Raw genomic sequence first — 16,647 nt, 5'->3', positions numbered from 1 at the left:
TTAGAAAATGCTGAAGGACTTGAATTTTACCAGTTTAAGAGCAGAGACATGAGGATGTGACCTGACAGAAGTGTTTAAAGATATGAAGGTAGTTGGTGTCAGGTGTCACCTTTAATTAGAGGTTGTATTTAAAAAGAAGTAGTTAGGCATACATTTCATTCAAATGTAGTTCTCCACACCAAGAAATGTACAGACAACGGACAAATTATCCTCTGGTGCAGGTGGAAGCAGCAACTCAAACACTTTTGTAAACAGGCGTATTAGAAATATTAGGTGAATATGAAAAGATGATCTGCACTGGGCTGAATGGTCCGCTCTTGTCATGTTATACAAACTCCTCAGGTCTTTTGAATTTCTCTCTAAATGTTCTCAGGACCCACACACCCCAATCTGATCAGGTACCCAATGAAGTGTCACCTCACCTGTAGGAAGCAGTAGTGGTCCTTGGTCTCTGACAGCTCCCTCAACTCAGCATCTTTCCCCTTCAGCTCCTCGATCTCCTTCTCCAGTTCCTCCCTGCCTCCTTCAATCTTCTCAATTTCTGTCTTTTCTTGTTCTCTGATCTTCTCAATCAATTTCTTCTGGGTTTTTCCAATACAACAAATCAGATCAAAGAAGCTCTTCTCGTTTTCCTCCAATTCATTTTCCACAGAGATCTGGTTGGAAGGAAAAAAGACACAGAATTAAGTTACCTAATAAGAATTACCAGTCACAAGGCACTTCTGTTGCTACTTAGATGTTGTAAAGGATTATTTAGATGGACTGGTATCACCTCTGGGTGGATGATGGTCCTTTACTTAAACAGAAAACTAGAATAATGGAAGGGCACTAAGAGATTGTCTCCCAGGGAAATATGTTCTCTCAGTTTGCCAGGTGGCAGCATCCCACTGCCAGTGCTCCCCTTTGGGCACTCCTAGGGCTGAATGGGATAAGTAGTCTGAACAGGCAGCCATGTTGAAGTGTGTTGGAGCTGCTAGAGTGAGGTTTTGGGTGAAAACTCCACTGTGCTTTGAGTCCTTTGTCTGACCCAGAAGTGCTTCTGGAGTGCACCTGTCACCTGCTGGGAATACTCGAGAGTTCAGCTTTAAAAAGAGCCTCTCCTGCTGTGCTGGGTACGCTGGAGCTGGGAGTGGAGTAGGACAACACTCAGCTGGAGCAGAGCAGGAGAGCAGAAGAAGAACAAGTCCGGGAATTGTAAGGAAAAGCTTGTTTGTTGGGCGGTAGTTGTGTAGAAGTAAAGGAGACCTTATGGACCAGAGAGTGGTGTGTAGTAATTGTGTTCTGCTATTGGGTTTCATTGTGTTTTTTTTTTAGTGATTTCTTAGTCAGTTGTCTCCTGACATCTTTTTCCACACTTCAGTAAGATATTCTTCATTTCTTGCACCCTGGACATTATTTCTTTCTTATGTTGCACTTGTTTCACAAATGTCCTTTAAGGTGACCCCATCACCTCCTCACTTTAAACCATAATTCAAACTGCAGTTCCAAACGGGTGTTCTATGTACTGCTGTGCCCCTGTCCATTACTTTAGGTGGGATCCTCACACACCACAGTTCCTTAACACAAATGTAGTATTAGAAGATGCTCTACAGAACACTGCAGGCTTTTTATAAAAGTCCAAGACACCATTACAGATTTAAAATGTACGGTGCTAGAGATTACCAAACCAGCTCACCATGTAGTGACATTGATAGTCTTCTCTAACGTAAAGAGGCCAACTGGATCTTTAAGATCAACACGATTCAGCCAACAGCTTTAAATGAACTGAAGGACTTTCATGTTTCCTTATCTCTTTTAGAACGGTTGTCGACATTTGGCAACATGCAGACCCGAGGACTGATGTCATCAAAACTCAACATCCAGGGGTAGAGGGTGATAATCAGCTGTAAACGTCAATAAAACTCACCATTACGTTATAGGTGGACTCTCTTTGCTAGGAGGAACGTTAGACTCATTGACTTGACGTCTAATCTGTGTGTTTGTGAGTAGTGAAGAGGAAATCAGACTCTGATTTTGATACGAGGGATCAGGAGATCGAGCAGGAGAGTGAGGTACTAACATCAGCTAATCGCCCAAGGGCTCGTTTGAGCAGCTGATGCACCTCTGGCAAGGCTCCTCTGGGAGGAATACCCACATATCCATCTGTGGGAGGCAAGCTGGCTACTGGACTTTACAAGATGGCACGGCTTACTAGTGAACACAACCAATTACCAGCCGCTGGACTACTTCAGGCTGTTCTTTCCTGAAGCTGTCTTTTAACGAGACAAAGAGGTGCGCCAGGCAATTTTTTGATTCCCCTGCTGAGCTCGCACCGTATTCTCATTTTTCAAGGTGGAAGCTCACAACAAAAGACGAGATGAAGGGCTATGTGGCATTGCAAACAGAGACGGGACTGGACTGGCACTCTAATTTTTAGGAGCGCTGGTCCAAATGTGCTCTGTCCCCTGTTGACTTTGGACAGTTGTGTTGAGTGACAGGTACATGCTTCTGCAGTTTTATTCATTTCTGTGACAACCAGAAGCAAATCCTGTGAGGTGAGTCAGGGCATAACTCCATGTATAAAGTTCAGCCTCTTCTAGACCTGTAGACATGTAAACAACATTATCAGCCTGGCGGTGATTTGTCTGTGGATGATAAAATACAAGGGGTGCCTTTCATCCGTCAGTATATGCTGGACAAACCCACAAATAATGAAATAAAAGATTTTGTGTTGGCAGAAGAAAGCACTGGCTTCAGTCCGAAAATCATGACATGCAGAAGAAAATACTCCTTATCAAAAACTGACCCTCCATTGACAAGTCACGGTGTACAGGAGCTGCTAGATGGTTATGGACACATGTAGTGCAAAAGGACAATTTCTACATGACTCCAGAATTGTTCATGGGATTACAGAGCAAGGAAACTGGAGGATGTGGCACAGTGAGGGTGAACAGGAGAAATATGGCTACAGAACTGAAGCCAGGCAGGCTGAAAATGAAACAAAGTGACAATCCAGTTTTTATGCAGGCAGAAAACGTGGTGGCAGTGGCGTGGCACAACGTCAAATGAGTTACTTGTCTCACTATAGTTCACATTTTAGAATATTAGAACAATCTAGATGACAACAGGCCATTCGGCCCAAAAAAGCTCGCCAGTCCTATCCACTTAATCCTTCTAAAAACACATCAAGTCGAGTTTTGAAAGTCCTAAAGTCTTACTGTCTACCACACTACCTGGTCTCTTATTCCAAGTGCCTGTCATTCTTTGTGTAAAGAAAATCTTCCTAATGTTTGTGTGAAATTTACCCTTCAAAAGTTTCAAATTGAGTCCCCGTGTTCTTGATGAACTCATTCTAAAATAACAGTCTTGATGCACTGGACTAATTCCCTTCATCATTTAAACACTTCAATCATGTCACCTCTTAATCTTCTGTTGCTTAAACTGTAAAGGCTCAGCTCTTTTAATCTTTCCTCATAACTCATCCCCTGTAGCCCTCAATCAGCCTCGTCGCTCTTCTCTGGACCTGCTCTAGTGCTGTTATGTCCATTTTGTAGCCTGGAGACCAAAACTGCACACAGGACTCCAGATGAGGCCTCACTAGTGCATTATAAAGCTTGAGCAGAACCTCCTGTGACTTGTACTCCACACATCAAGGCGCTATATAACCTGACGTTCTGTTTGCCTTCTTAATGGCTTCTGAACACTGTCTGGAAGTCAACAGCTTAGAGTCCACTATGACTCCTAAATCTTTCTCATAAGGTGGACTCTCGATTTTGTATTCACACCTCACATTTTTACTTCCTATGTGTAATTCTTTACATTTACTGACATTAAAATTCATCTGCCACAAATCTGCCCAAGCCTGTCTGCTGTCCAAGTCCTTCTGCAATAACGGATTCCAAATTATCTGCTAATCCAGCTATTTTAGTATCATCTGCTGACTTAACCAGCTTGTTCCTTATGCTGTATTTCTATCGAAATCATTTCTGTATATTAAAAATAGCAGCGGCTCCATCACTGCCCCCTGCTGGCCACCACTCTTAACATCGGCCGATTTTGATGAGGTTCCTCACACCATCACCCTCTGCTTCCTGTGTCTGAGCCAGTTCTGCCCCCATCTACACTCCACACCCTGAACTGCCACTTCTTTCAGTTTGATGCCCACCCCCTCATGTCAAATGCTTTCTGAAAGTCCAGATAAATAACATCATGTGCTCCATTCTGGTCGTATCCCTTTGTTCTTTCCTCATAGAATTCAGTCATGTTAGTAAGACATGACCTCCCTCTGCTGAACCCATGCTGACTGTTCAGAAAAGCTCCAGTACTTGCCATGTACTGCTCAGTCTTCCATCCATCCATTATCCAACCCGCTATATCCTAACTACAGGGTCACGGGGGTCTGCTGGAGCTAATCCCAGCTAACACAGGGTGAAAGGCAGGAAACAAACCCCGGGCAGGGCGCTGCTCAGTCTTATCATTAATAATTCCTTCCATTAATTTTCCTGTGATGTTTCATGTTAAGCTTACTGGCCTACAGTTCCTTGGATCTGCCCTGTCACCCTTTTTCTATAATGGGATGATATTTGCCATTTTCCAGTCCTTCAGAATTTCCTCAGTGCGCAGTGACTTCTTAAAAATGGGTTTCTATCTGTACTCACTAACCTCCTTAAGAACTCGAGGGTAAATGATCTGGTCCTGGTGATTTGTTTGATTCAGCCTATTTAATCTGAGCAGCACCTCTCCGTCTGCTATTTCAAAATCCTCCAGTGCCTCCTTAGCAGTCCCATTTACCACTGGGAGGTTAGCCACTTCCTCACTTGTTAAGTTTAGAGCCTCTGCTATTTTACAGTCTGTATGTTTTAATTCCCTTTTACTATTCCTGATGCACTTCACTGTCTCCTTGACTCTTCTTTTACTACTAAAATACTGAAAGAATCTCTTAGGGTCGTCTGTCGCCTTATCTTCTGTATTCTTCTCCTGCTGTCTTTTAGCCTCACTGATATCCTTCTTTATGGTTGCCCTCATGTTCTCATATGCTCTACGATTCACTTTGGAGTTATTAGTCTTGTATGTCTTATGCAGTTGTTTATTACTTTGCAGCTTCTTTTTTAACTCTTCACTAACCTACTGTGGAGTTTTCTTTCATTTCCTATTAATTCCAAATTTCGGTATGTACCTGTCCTGCATTACACATATAACATTTTTAAACCTCTTCCACTGCTCCTCGGCTGTCTCCACACTTAAATGCTTATCCTAGTCCATCTTCCTTAGTCTTTGCTGCATCTTCTCGAAATTTACAAACCTCTGAGAACTGTATTATATTATGGTCACGTGACCCTGGTGGTCCAATCACCTCTACTCCCTCAATTCTGTTTTGATTATACAGAATACTAAATCCAGACAAGCTTCACCGCACGTTGGTGCTTTAACATGCTGTGTTAAAAACACTCACTGATTTCTATTAAAAACTCCTGTTCTTGTGCTCCGCCATTTACAAGGTTCTCACGTGTGAGAAAGTGATTCATGAACGGGGAAGCCAGAAGGCAGGAAGCTGGACAAGCCAGTTGCAATAGAGGAGCACAATTGAAAACATGGCAGGAGTTGATTCACTTGATCAGATTCAGGCACAAGTCCACCAAATGGTGCCACGCTGTGTATCATCACGGGCGTGAGGTGACACTGACCAATGGATATATGCTGTTCAAGCAGGCAGGCGGTGACAACACCATGACAGCAGCTGATTTTGTAAGAATGTGGTCGACGCCTTGCTGGCAGAGTACATCACAGTGCCTACTGCAAAGAGAGGATGAACATCACAAAGCGGGCATTGGATGAGGCAACAGACAACTGAAACAGAGGCACCAGGGCAAGACATATTGGCAGCAGTGAATGTGTGGCAATGCCCGCAGTTCTCTGCTTTGAACGATGTCATACTTTGCAGGACTACACCATGTGACAGGTCTGTGATTTGTATGTGACGTCACATAGAAAAGAGACTCATACAACATAAAACACAGTGGCATTTGGAATATTTTTTGTTCATTGATGTGTGAGACCATTGCATTGTGTGCTTTTAGAAAACGGAGTTTTTAGTAAAAATATTCAGCCCTGGGAGAAAAGAAAAGAAAAGAAGAAAAAATCCGCCTAAAAGAGTTGAATTGACGCTCCTATTATTGTTCACTTCTGATGACTTTGCTCAACTACACTCTCAATATCTATCTTTATATTTGTATTCTATTGGTTATTTTACATATTTATTAAATCTGTTTGCTATGTTGTGTCCCATTTTTAATACCCAATGACATTTGTTACTGTCACATTTTAGTTCCCATCTTTTCTTTTTCATTCTTGTCAGAGGGTGGCTCCATGATGGCTGTCCATTTCAGGTTCAAGAGCTCAGGTCTTGGAGGGGACCGAGTGTAATGGAGAAACTGGTTTATTGTAGGCAGACAGTACCAGTAGAAGTGCTAGTTCTTCGTATTATAAAGGCTGAAGGATTGATTCATACCGTGTATTACATAATAAGCGCACACGACTGGCACCAGAACACCTCAGAGAAGACATCAGCAGAATAAGGAAGGTGTTAAAGTACAGAGACAGTTTGCTAGTTAATTCTGTTACATCACACTCAAGCAGGTGAGGTTTGTTCTAGCAGAGCAGTAAACAGGTAAGAGTTCATTTAAGAAGGGAGGACATTAAATCAGGCCACGTGTGAGCAGAAGACAGAATTAGACAGAAAGCCGTGAAGTGACCAGAAGGAAAGCAGGAGTTATGGAAAAGTTGAGAAAAGATCAAGACACACACAGCAGGCAGCTACCTCTAGTGCATGAGAAGCCATAGGTAGAAACGTGAAATTATTTTACAAATAAATTCATATTTTTAAAATGAGTCCAACAGTCACCGAAACAGATTTATAAAATGAGGCCAAATCCTACCTGATGTTGGACATTTTGGAGTCTTACATCTGTGGAAGATGCTAACTAGTCCAGCACCGCCAGCTCAGGGTCATTGAACTTGAGGAGGAGGTAACTAGACTGTGTTGGACTAGAGGACTGAACTTACCCAGAAGTCCTTTGGTATGATAGTGTGCGGTCGTAAAGTGATTCGGAGGGAGTCCAGGAAGATACAAACAGAGTGGTCATGGTGTGAATTTAGCACACAGTAACAGATACATACTGTCCAGGTGAATCAAGCCCAGAGGTGGAGGTGTCCAGCTGTTTTCAGCTCATTTCAGGACTGGACAAACACTCTGGAAACTCTGAGGTAGTAGATAGGAGTGAGAAGTCTCACCTTACAAATCCACTCCAGTGCACAAAGAAAGAAAAGAAGTGAGAACTGCAACTAATTCACCAGGGAAACCGAGGTGCAGGTCTGAGTCTGCGCTCATATAGCATTATGATATACTGGTGCACAGGTACAAGTCCTACCTGGATGGGTAAAAAAGTCTTTTTTGTTAGAGTCATTGTCACTGTCCAGGATGGAACAAATGACATACATAAGGGCAGACTGTCAATTTAAAGAGTTTACTGTTAAGTTGAGAAGTAGAACTGACATGGTGGCAGTCTCAGATGTTTTATCTGTGCCATGCACCAGTCCAGGTAAGACTAAAGAGATTAGGACGTTTAGTGCATGTCTGACATTTTGGTGCAGAACAAATGGGTCTGCATGAGTTACATTGGAGCCAGAGGGGCATTAATGTAAGCTTAACATTCATTATATTTAAATGAATGCCATCAATTGTTAAAGAAACGATTCACAAATAAATGTAAAGAACAGGAGTGTTAGTGAGCAGTCGGCATGGGGTTAGACTGGGAGTTTCATGTTTTACTAAGATGCAGGAATTCTATGAGGAATCAGCAACAGCAGACAATCCCAAAGACATAAACCATTGTGGTGGTCAGTCTGTCCTGATGGCTTTCCTCCGCTCATTTGTTGTTCCTCGACTGTCACCTCTGCTCACTTCATTAGTGTCTTCATTCGACTGTTGACTGACATGGTGTGTTCTGCTCATTTTGTCTGAACTGATGATACACCCCAGTGGTCTGAATGTAATTTGTAAGACTTAAAAAATGTGTTAAGAACAGCAATCTCAACAATTAAAACTGCAATCACTCAACCAGTGGAACACCTCAAGCTATGGAGTCAAACAAAGTTGTGTCTGAAAAACGAACAAGAAAAGGCCTGTTGTGATGTGAGATTTTACATATAACTTGATAAATGTTTTGTATGTCTTTTATTTCTAATTTGGGCAAAGCAATGTAATTTAATGTTTACCCCCCAACAAACCCCCCACCCTTAGGAATAGGTCTGTTTGAATTTTACGACGTGATTTGGGGGATGTGTGTTTTAAACCAGTTTGGCAAGTGTTTCTTTGCTAAAGTCATTTCTACCCCCGCAAATGGGCTAAGGTGTACTTTATCATATGGTTTGGGGGGTGGCAGGTGTTAAGATGTTCTATTCCCCCATTGGTCTGAGGTATGGCTGTTTGGAATTGGCTTGTCTCAGAGGCCTTTAAGTACCATGATGTCCTATTGGCTCTCGGGGTTGGACAGAACATCTATAAATGTATGTGTTTAACCTCAGTATCTCTCTCTTACCAACCAACATATGATGAAGAAGCATCTCTCTTGCCAACCTGTGATGATGAAGACAACACAATGAACAGCACAGCTCAGCAGCCATTTTGAACAGACATGTGGCTGAAAGCTGAGCACCAATGATGCCTTAACTAGAGACATTTAAGTAACTGCAAGTCTGTGTGTCGCCTGAACTACATATCACCATTTAATCAGGTGGTATGGTTGCCAATATTCAAATGTACTTTGCATTTTGTTATTATTTATGAATATTATCAATAATACTAATACATTGTTTAAACTGTAACTTAACTTCTGCTTGTCTTTTTACTACATCTAATTGCCTGAGGTTATAGATATAGAAAGGAAGGTGGGGATAAGTTATATACAATAATACCTTATAAACAGTGGTAAATTTGTGAGATTAGGCATTCTAAGGCTACATATTAATAATACAATAGGGGAAAGTAGAGCAATATATATTACTCTACCAAGACCAAACAAGGCCAAAAAGAAACATTGTGCCCACTGATCTCCTTCAGAACATCAATGCCAGGCTACAGTTTGAATAAAAGTGTGAATAAAAACCCAAAGGATATTGGGGTCATACCATCTGAATCATAAATGAATTAACCATGGAGGACAGTGACATGCCATGAAGGGCACAATGAAACGTCTTCTGTCCAAACGCATTTCCCTGTCCCTACACATCCATTGCCAGCTCTTCTGTTTTCAGTTTATTTCTATTGTCTTTGATATGAAGTGTCATCATAATTCCACTCACCTTCATCTGCTCCTCTGCCTTGTTTGTCTCCTTCAGGGTCTTCTCTCTCTCCTCAAGTCTCCTCCTGATTTCACTCCATGTCACCTCCAGCTCCTTCTGTTTGGACACACAAGAGGACACGCTTGGTCTTATCAGAATTCACTTTCAGTTTCACGTTCCATCTGAAGATGAATGTACTGAGCTCAGATAAACCTGACAATAAATCAAATGAGTAACAAGTGGAAACATAAAAAAGTAAAACACATTAAACCTGAAGCTCAGAGAAAATGAACAACTTTTAAAATTGAATTCAAGAAACAAGAAGACAACTGAAAGTTAATTAACTCAAATTTCAGTGATGAGGAAACAAATGGCTACATGGTGGGCTGCTTTAGGTCATGAAAGAGGACCACATTCAGCCTCGATTACCAGCGATGGACAAAGTGACGCTCAGAAAGCACTGAGGACTAAACAGGCAACTGAGACACTCAATAAAGATGAGCAGGACCTGCAAGACAAGCTGGCGGGGGGCTACAGCCAAAGGTGCAAATCAGTCAATGGTATACAAGATGGTCATGAAGGGAACACCGAGGGATAAGAGAGCCTGCTGGAGATGAGGAGGAGGAGGAGAGCTCAGTGAAGCTGAAGGACATTTTATAAACCATTCTACAGCGGTGGACCCCGTGTGTCAGTGTGCTACAACGGGGTACAATAACACACAAGTGTGCTCCACTGACAGGTCATGGGTGTTGTCGTCTTGTTTCAGAGGTGGATGTCCAACTTGGACAAGTGGATGGGCTGCTGATCAGAATGTTGATGGATCCACTTTTCATTATCTTTGACTAAACAAGTGGTAATAGTATTGGCAGGTAGGCAGCGGTGCAAGAACAGTGTGAAGAGCAAGGAGCTAAGATTAGGGGCAGAACAGTCAAGGTGGTCTTAACAGAAGGGCCGTCTGTGCCACATGCTAGTCCAAGTTAGACTGAGGAGTTTAGAAAGTTTAACATGAAGCTCAAATCTGTGTAGTCATAAAAATGCTGAATGAGCAGGAGATGAAAAGAGGAGCATACAAGACGACAACGGCAAATAAAAAATTATAAATCAGAAGTGCTGGAGAAACAAAATCAAATAAAAAGACAATAAAGAACCGACCGACCGACCGACCGACCGACCGACCGACCGACCGACCGACCGATCTATCTATCTATCTATCTATCTATCTATCCATCTATCCATCTATCTATCTATCTATCTATCTATCTATCTATCTATCTATCTATCTATCTATAACACATAAAAATATGCTGACCAAGAGGAAATATACCAAGCAAAGACCCAAAAGGAAAACATTCAGGCAAACATTACATGACATACTGAAGTGTGTAAGTAACTGTCTTTTAGAAATTCAACATGGCTGCATACAACCCACAACAACACATAAAGACGGACTCTTAGACCTGATCGGTTTGTCCCCAAGGCTCCAGAAAGTGCCACTGCTGTGGAAAACATCCTGCATTGTCCCTGCTCCAAAGATGGCAAACGCCTCTTCATCAAAAGCCTACAGACCAGTGGCACTTGTGTCTCACATTAAGAAGGCAGGCTCAGTTATGGGGCGCACTCTGGACCCCTGGAGGGCGTAAATTAGGTGGGAATGAAGACAAAGCTGAGTGCCATAATGAAGAATGCTGCACATCCTCTCTCTGACACACCAACATTGAGGACTTTCAGCCAACAAAATATTCAGCACAAGTGTGTCAAGGGGCTCCTTCATACCAACAGTAACAGACATCTGTAGTGCCGAAACGGGACCACACTCTCATCATTAGCCTGTTCATTACTTTTGTAAATCTTGTGTCTGTTTGTGAGGCTTATTTCTGTTGTGTTAGATTTCTAAATTTCTTGAGCTCGTCTAAAAGCTAAATTTCTAATTGAAACACATGAAGTGCTACTGACCTACATACCTATCTATCATATAGCGCCTTTCACATCCATCAATCCATCCATCCATTCCTCCCTCCATCCCTATCTATCTATCTATCTATCTATCTATCTATCTATCTATCTATCTATCTATCTATCTCGTGTCTTTCATTCTCTCTCTCTCTATGAAGGCGTCAGCCACATCCACAGTTATAATATGGAAAGCTCCAATTTGTCATCACACACACATTTCTCTCAACTCTGAACTTCCAAAGTGTTCCTGGGTAAATAAAGACTCTAATGATGAACGCCACCATCAGACACATCATGTCTTGAGTCCAGTTTCACCAGGATAGACTCCAGCTCTCTACCATCATAGACATTTTTTCTCCTCAAATGGATGCCCAGATGTCTTTATTGAATTTTAGAAATCCTTTAACTCTTCAGATTTAATTTTTTTCATTAAATACTAAACCCCACTCACCTGCTTTTCTGCTTTTTCCATCTCCATCTCGACCTTTTTGTGGCCTTCATGTTCAGTCAATGCACACATCATGCAAATACACGTCTCCTCATTTTTACAAAATATTTCCAGCCTCTTCTGATGTTTCACACAGAGCTCCACCTTCAGATTTCCATCTGGATCAGTCAGCTTGTGGTCCTTCCAGGCTGCTATTTCAAAGTGGGGCTGCAGGTGAGTCAGACAGGAGGAGGCCATGCAGGTCAGACAGGACTTCACCGCTTTGAACTTCATCCCAGTACAGGCGTCACACTGCACGTCTCCAGGGCCAGCATAATTCTGAGATGGATAAGGACTGAGTCTCGGCTTCTTTATTTTCTTGACGAGTTCATTCAGCACGGTGTTTCTGTGAAGTTCAGGCCTCATGCTGAAGTTCCTTCTGCACTCAGGACAGCTGCACTCATGGCTTTGATCCCAGTAGTCATTGAGGCACTTCAGACAGAAACTGTGACCACAGGGGATTGAGACGGGGTCACTCAGGGTCTCCTGACAGATAAAGCAGGTGATCTCGTTCTGTAATCCAAACAGCTCAGCTTCGGCCATCGTCTGTCAGAGGAGAGACAGACACAGTCAGAGAGTCGGTCAGACAAACGAGGAGATTTAAAGAGAACCCTGAGAGCGGGCAGAGAGGACATCTGAAGAGACAAACATTAGGAACAGAGCTGGACGTCTGGTAATGTGACTCCGTTGTATCAGATGTGTATTGTGGCCAGCACCAGGTGGTCCTCAGAAGACAGAGACAGCACCTCTCTGTGGTGAGAGGGGGTCTGTGACGGTGCATGTGGGGAGTGTGAGCTCCGCAGTGAGGTGGTGTTGGTGCAGGATGTTGGTTGGGAGGCGAGCGGGTTGCTCGTTATTGTCAGCTCAGCTGTTCTCCATTGACATTCTGCAGGTCGTTGGAGAAAAGGCACCTGGACAGATAGCTGAAGAGGGTCTCTGCCATCTGAGAAGGGCTGATGGGGGGAACTGGCTAGACGGGTGGACAGAGATGTGCTGGACATGAAGAAATGGAGCAGAAGCCGATACCTGCGTGGATTTAGCCTGGGCTTTTGAACTTGTCTCTCAGTGTTTTTACTGTCCACAAGCTCTGCATTGTATTGTGGATTATTTATTTATTGTGGTGCACTGCACGTCTGCTCTTTGGGGTCAGAGAACAGGGACAGAGAAGCAGCAGCATGCCGGGTGAGACTGTGGAGTGACACTGAGCACACTTGCCTTACACGTTTTGATTCTTGTCCATGTATTTCATTTTTACTTTAATGAAGTTAATAAGAACAGTTCTGTTCTAAATGCAGCAGCGTTAAGGGTAATAATGTCTGAAATTCCTTTTCTCCTTTACTCCTTTAAACTTTCTCTAGTGGGTGACACTTGGAAACCCGGCTATTAAGTTTCTAAGCCTACTAGGAAGTCGTCAGTTACTGGGGTGTCCGGCGTATAAAAGCGTCTGCTCAGTCTGATTCCAAGTGAAATCTGCCATGTGGGAATATTCGACTCCACACACTCCACACCGCTTACCACTGGTGCTCCTGACGTGGGGGCTCCGTCATCACTGCATACCCCAATTTCTGGTCAGTACTCCAGCGTCCATATCCATATGTAGAGGTCATACATCTACAGCTGTTTGGGGGGTCAATGCCCACCAGTTTCTCTTCTACAGTCAGGGCTCTGGCTAAGTGGCCCAGGATATTCACAATTCGTCCTAAACCTTTCTTTATTTTATACTCTTTTGTTCTCGCAGTATTTCGTTTTCTTGTTTTATGTATTTTGTTTCTAATTTTTACCCATCAGGCCTTATTGCCTCACTCCAGAACTCCCATTCTCATCTTTTATTCTCTTATTTACAGTAAAATGTGGTGTCTTAGGAACAGAGGAAAGTGAATTAGAAAAAGAGAAATAAGAGAGTGAGTGAACTAGAGGAAGAAAAGACTGGAAAACAACAAGAGCACAGAACCAAAGAAAAAAGGAGAAAGATGAATGAAAGTGGGCCAGCACTTGTGTGACCCCCTTATACACACACACGGTCACACCAGCAGGGGACATGAGGTGTCAAAGATACTCGTGCGGATGTTCAAATCAATAAGATCACAAACTCACGCGTACAAACTCCTCACCACTCAGAAGACTGCAGGGTGAAAACTGAAGCTTCAGTACCTGAATAGAAAGAGAAAATGGCCACAGTTAAGAAGGCCTTTGCTACCTCAGCTCCATTCACTGTCCACTCATTTACAAAACTGTGTGCTCCAAATGTGACACAAAGTGACATGCGGCTCCTCAAATATAAAGCCGACTGCTGAACCAGCACTCAATGTCCACTTTACACACTCAGCCTTTATGGTGGACTTACCGGCTCTCGCTTTATTTCTTGGCTGATCCTCCTCACCACAGAGAGTCTTCAGGTCCTCTTAGTCAGAGAAGTCGGACATGAAGAGTTCAGCTGGAGAGCCCAACAAGACTGAGCAGATCAGAATGTGCTGAGCGTCTTTAAAGGCTTTAGTCATCGTGTGCCTGGGGGTCTCTTTGTGTCAGTGTGTCCAAGCACAACTTCTAGCAGAGTTGGACGTTCAAGAGGCTTCAGTCCTACATGATGAGATGAGCTGCAGGGTTACAGTGGAGGACATTGCCACTTCTGTCACAGGGCCTGCTTTATTATGGGAGGCAAAAATGGGGATGAAAGTTAAAATTACAAAATGAAAATGCAATCTCTCTTTTGCAATTTCATTTTCACAGACAACACAAAAATGCTGTAAAAATGAAAACTAAACTGAGATAACAGCATTTGAAATTTCACTTTCAGAAATGAAGCTGCAAAAATGAAAAGTGAAATGCAAATGAGCACTGGCGCCACCTGCTGCTCACTGAGTTTTCAGTTTCCACTTTGCATTTCCATTTTCAAGTTCTCAACATGCAAATATATTTTAATTAGTGCAGGCGAATGGGCGGGGCTAAGACGAACATGTGACAGAAGCATAAAGGTATTGGCTGAACAGAGCCATCGAAGTAAAGAAGACATATCTGCCTCATGGAATAAAGGCCAAAGAAGTAGCGCACCTCATCAAAGGTTCTGGAAGGACAACAACTGTAAGAGTTTGGTGTCCGGTAAGGAAGAGTCTTTTTTATATCTGTCATCCTTCTTGAGGCGGCTGAAACTCGAACCTTCCTACAAGCTCTCCCCCACGTACAGCTGCGCTTAAGGAGAGGAAGGGGCTGGTCAGTTATTTGGTTTAACAACCAAACCGTGGACCAGCAGAACAAGTACACCACATTAACTTAAAACTAGCGAAAGGACAGAGAACCCAAACCCTACTTTGGACAATCTCTTTCCTATTTTGATCTGAAAACATCTCGATTTCAGTACAAATCTAATGCTCAAACAACAACAAATCCTCGAAGCAGCCATCTTGTCTGTCCCAGAAAAGATAAATTAGCAGCCCAGAAGAACATCCATGATTATGCGTGATATCATCAATGAACCAGGGGTTATGGCCTGAGAACACACATATCAACACCCGGAGGCAAAATCAATGCAAGTGGAACTTGAGATCAGGTGAATATTACATCTCAGTTTTATAGAGCAAACTTCTAGCTCCTGGTCTAGCCCCACCATTCTGGTCCCACAGCAAAAGCTTGTGCTTTTGCAATGATTTCAGCCAACTTAATCAAGTTTAAAAATTTGATGCTCATCTGGATGAACTGCTCGTGCGACTCAATAGAATTTGACCACTCTTGACATGACAAAAGGGTCCTGGCAAATTGATTTACTGGAATCCACAAAGGAGAAGACGGCATTTAGTGCCCCTAGTGACCATCTACATAATTGTGCTCTCCTATTTGGATTACATGGGGCACAAACGACCTTCCAGTATCTGGTGGATAGAGTGCTATGAGTACCCCACAAAACCTATAGCGCTGCCTGTTTAGATGACGTGGTCTTCTATTCTGGCACCAGGGAGGAATACATGCAGCAGGTACGTGCTGTGCTCCTGGCACTGAGCGGAGACGGGCTCTGGATCAACCTGAGAAAATCTTACTTTGGGTTGACCAAGGCTAAACATTTGGGCTACTTATTAGGCAGGAGTACTGTACTGTACGACCACAATGTGCCAACGTTGATGCCATCATGAAATGGCTCCGTCTGAAAACCAAGCAGCAGGTCCAAGCCTCCTTAGGCTTAGCAGGGCACTACTGCCAGTTTGTCCCGTGTCTCTGGGCCAGTGGCACCCTTGACAGATCTTACAAAGATTGACTTGAACAGACCCTTGCGTCAACACCTGTGTTAGTAAGTTCTGATTTCTCTCTGTCTTTCACCATTCAGGTCTTAGTGATGTGTTGAGCCAAAGCATCGATGGTGTTGAACACACAATCATGTTTCAGAGCTGGAAAGTACTGGATTGGAAAACCAGGTGGGCGGCAGTGAAGAGAGAGGCCTTGGTGTTTAAGTGGGCTATTAACCAGCTGATGTACTTCCTCCTGAGCCATGAGTTCACTCTTGTGACTGACCATGTACCCCTCCAGTGGATGGCGCTCCCTGACCCGATGGGTCTGGTCTGGGGGGTCCTGTCATGCACTTGTGTTAGTTAGAAGGCTTAAGCACTCTAGTGATGGCAGTACATTGCTGCTCCAGTGGTTGCTGCTGTGTAATGATGTCTCTTCTCCTTCTCCCTCAGCAGACCAGAGACCGAGGATGTTAGGTGTCCCCCTTCACCACATCATTCAACAAAAATATAAGGGCAGTCTGAAGAGCTGCTGGAGCAACAGAAATGTTTAGGGGACAATCACTGACAACAGGCTGACCTTTGATCTTAACATGGAACAAATCTGTAAGAAGGGGCAGACATGGCTGTGCTTTTGTAAGTAAACTCAACTGCTTCAAACCCCCAATGACATTTTCA

At 43.2% G+C, this 16,647-nt stretch overlaps 1 protein-coding gene and 1 long non-coding RNA gene across 2 annotated transcripts in view; one reads left to right on the top strand and one right to left on the bottom strand.

Annotated features, from left to right (window-relative positions):
• The window catches only part of LOC114644451 (tripartite motif-containing protein 16-like), a 193,397-nt gene that overhangs the window by 96,502 nt on the left and 80,248 nt on the right, over positions 1-16,647 (top strand). The gene's annotated exons all lie outside the window — the stretch shown is intronic.
• On the bottom strand, positions 9,337-14,268 carry LOC127527310 (uncharacterized). Its single transcript, XR_007934610.1, has 3 exons — positions 14,103-14,268; positions 13,853-13,909; positions 9,337-9,435 (listed from the first exon to the last, which is right to left on the bottom strand). It is a non-coding gene; the product is annotated as an uncharacterized LOC127527310 (long non-coding RNA).

The sequence above is a fragment of the Erpetoichthys calabaricus genome, chromosome 3 (genome assembly GCF_900747795.2).
Source record: "Erpetoichthys calabaricus chromosome 3, fErpCal1.3, whole genome shotgun sequence".
In the NCBI taxonomy this organism is placed as follows: Eukaryota; Metazoa; Chordata; class Cladistia; order Polypteriformes; family Polypteridae; genus Erpetoichthys; species Erpetoichthys calabaricus.
This window is presented reverse-complemented; position numbering and strand designations above follow the sequence as displayed.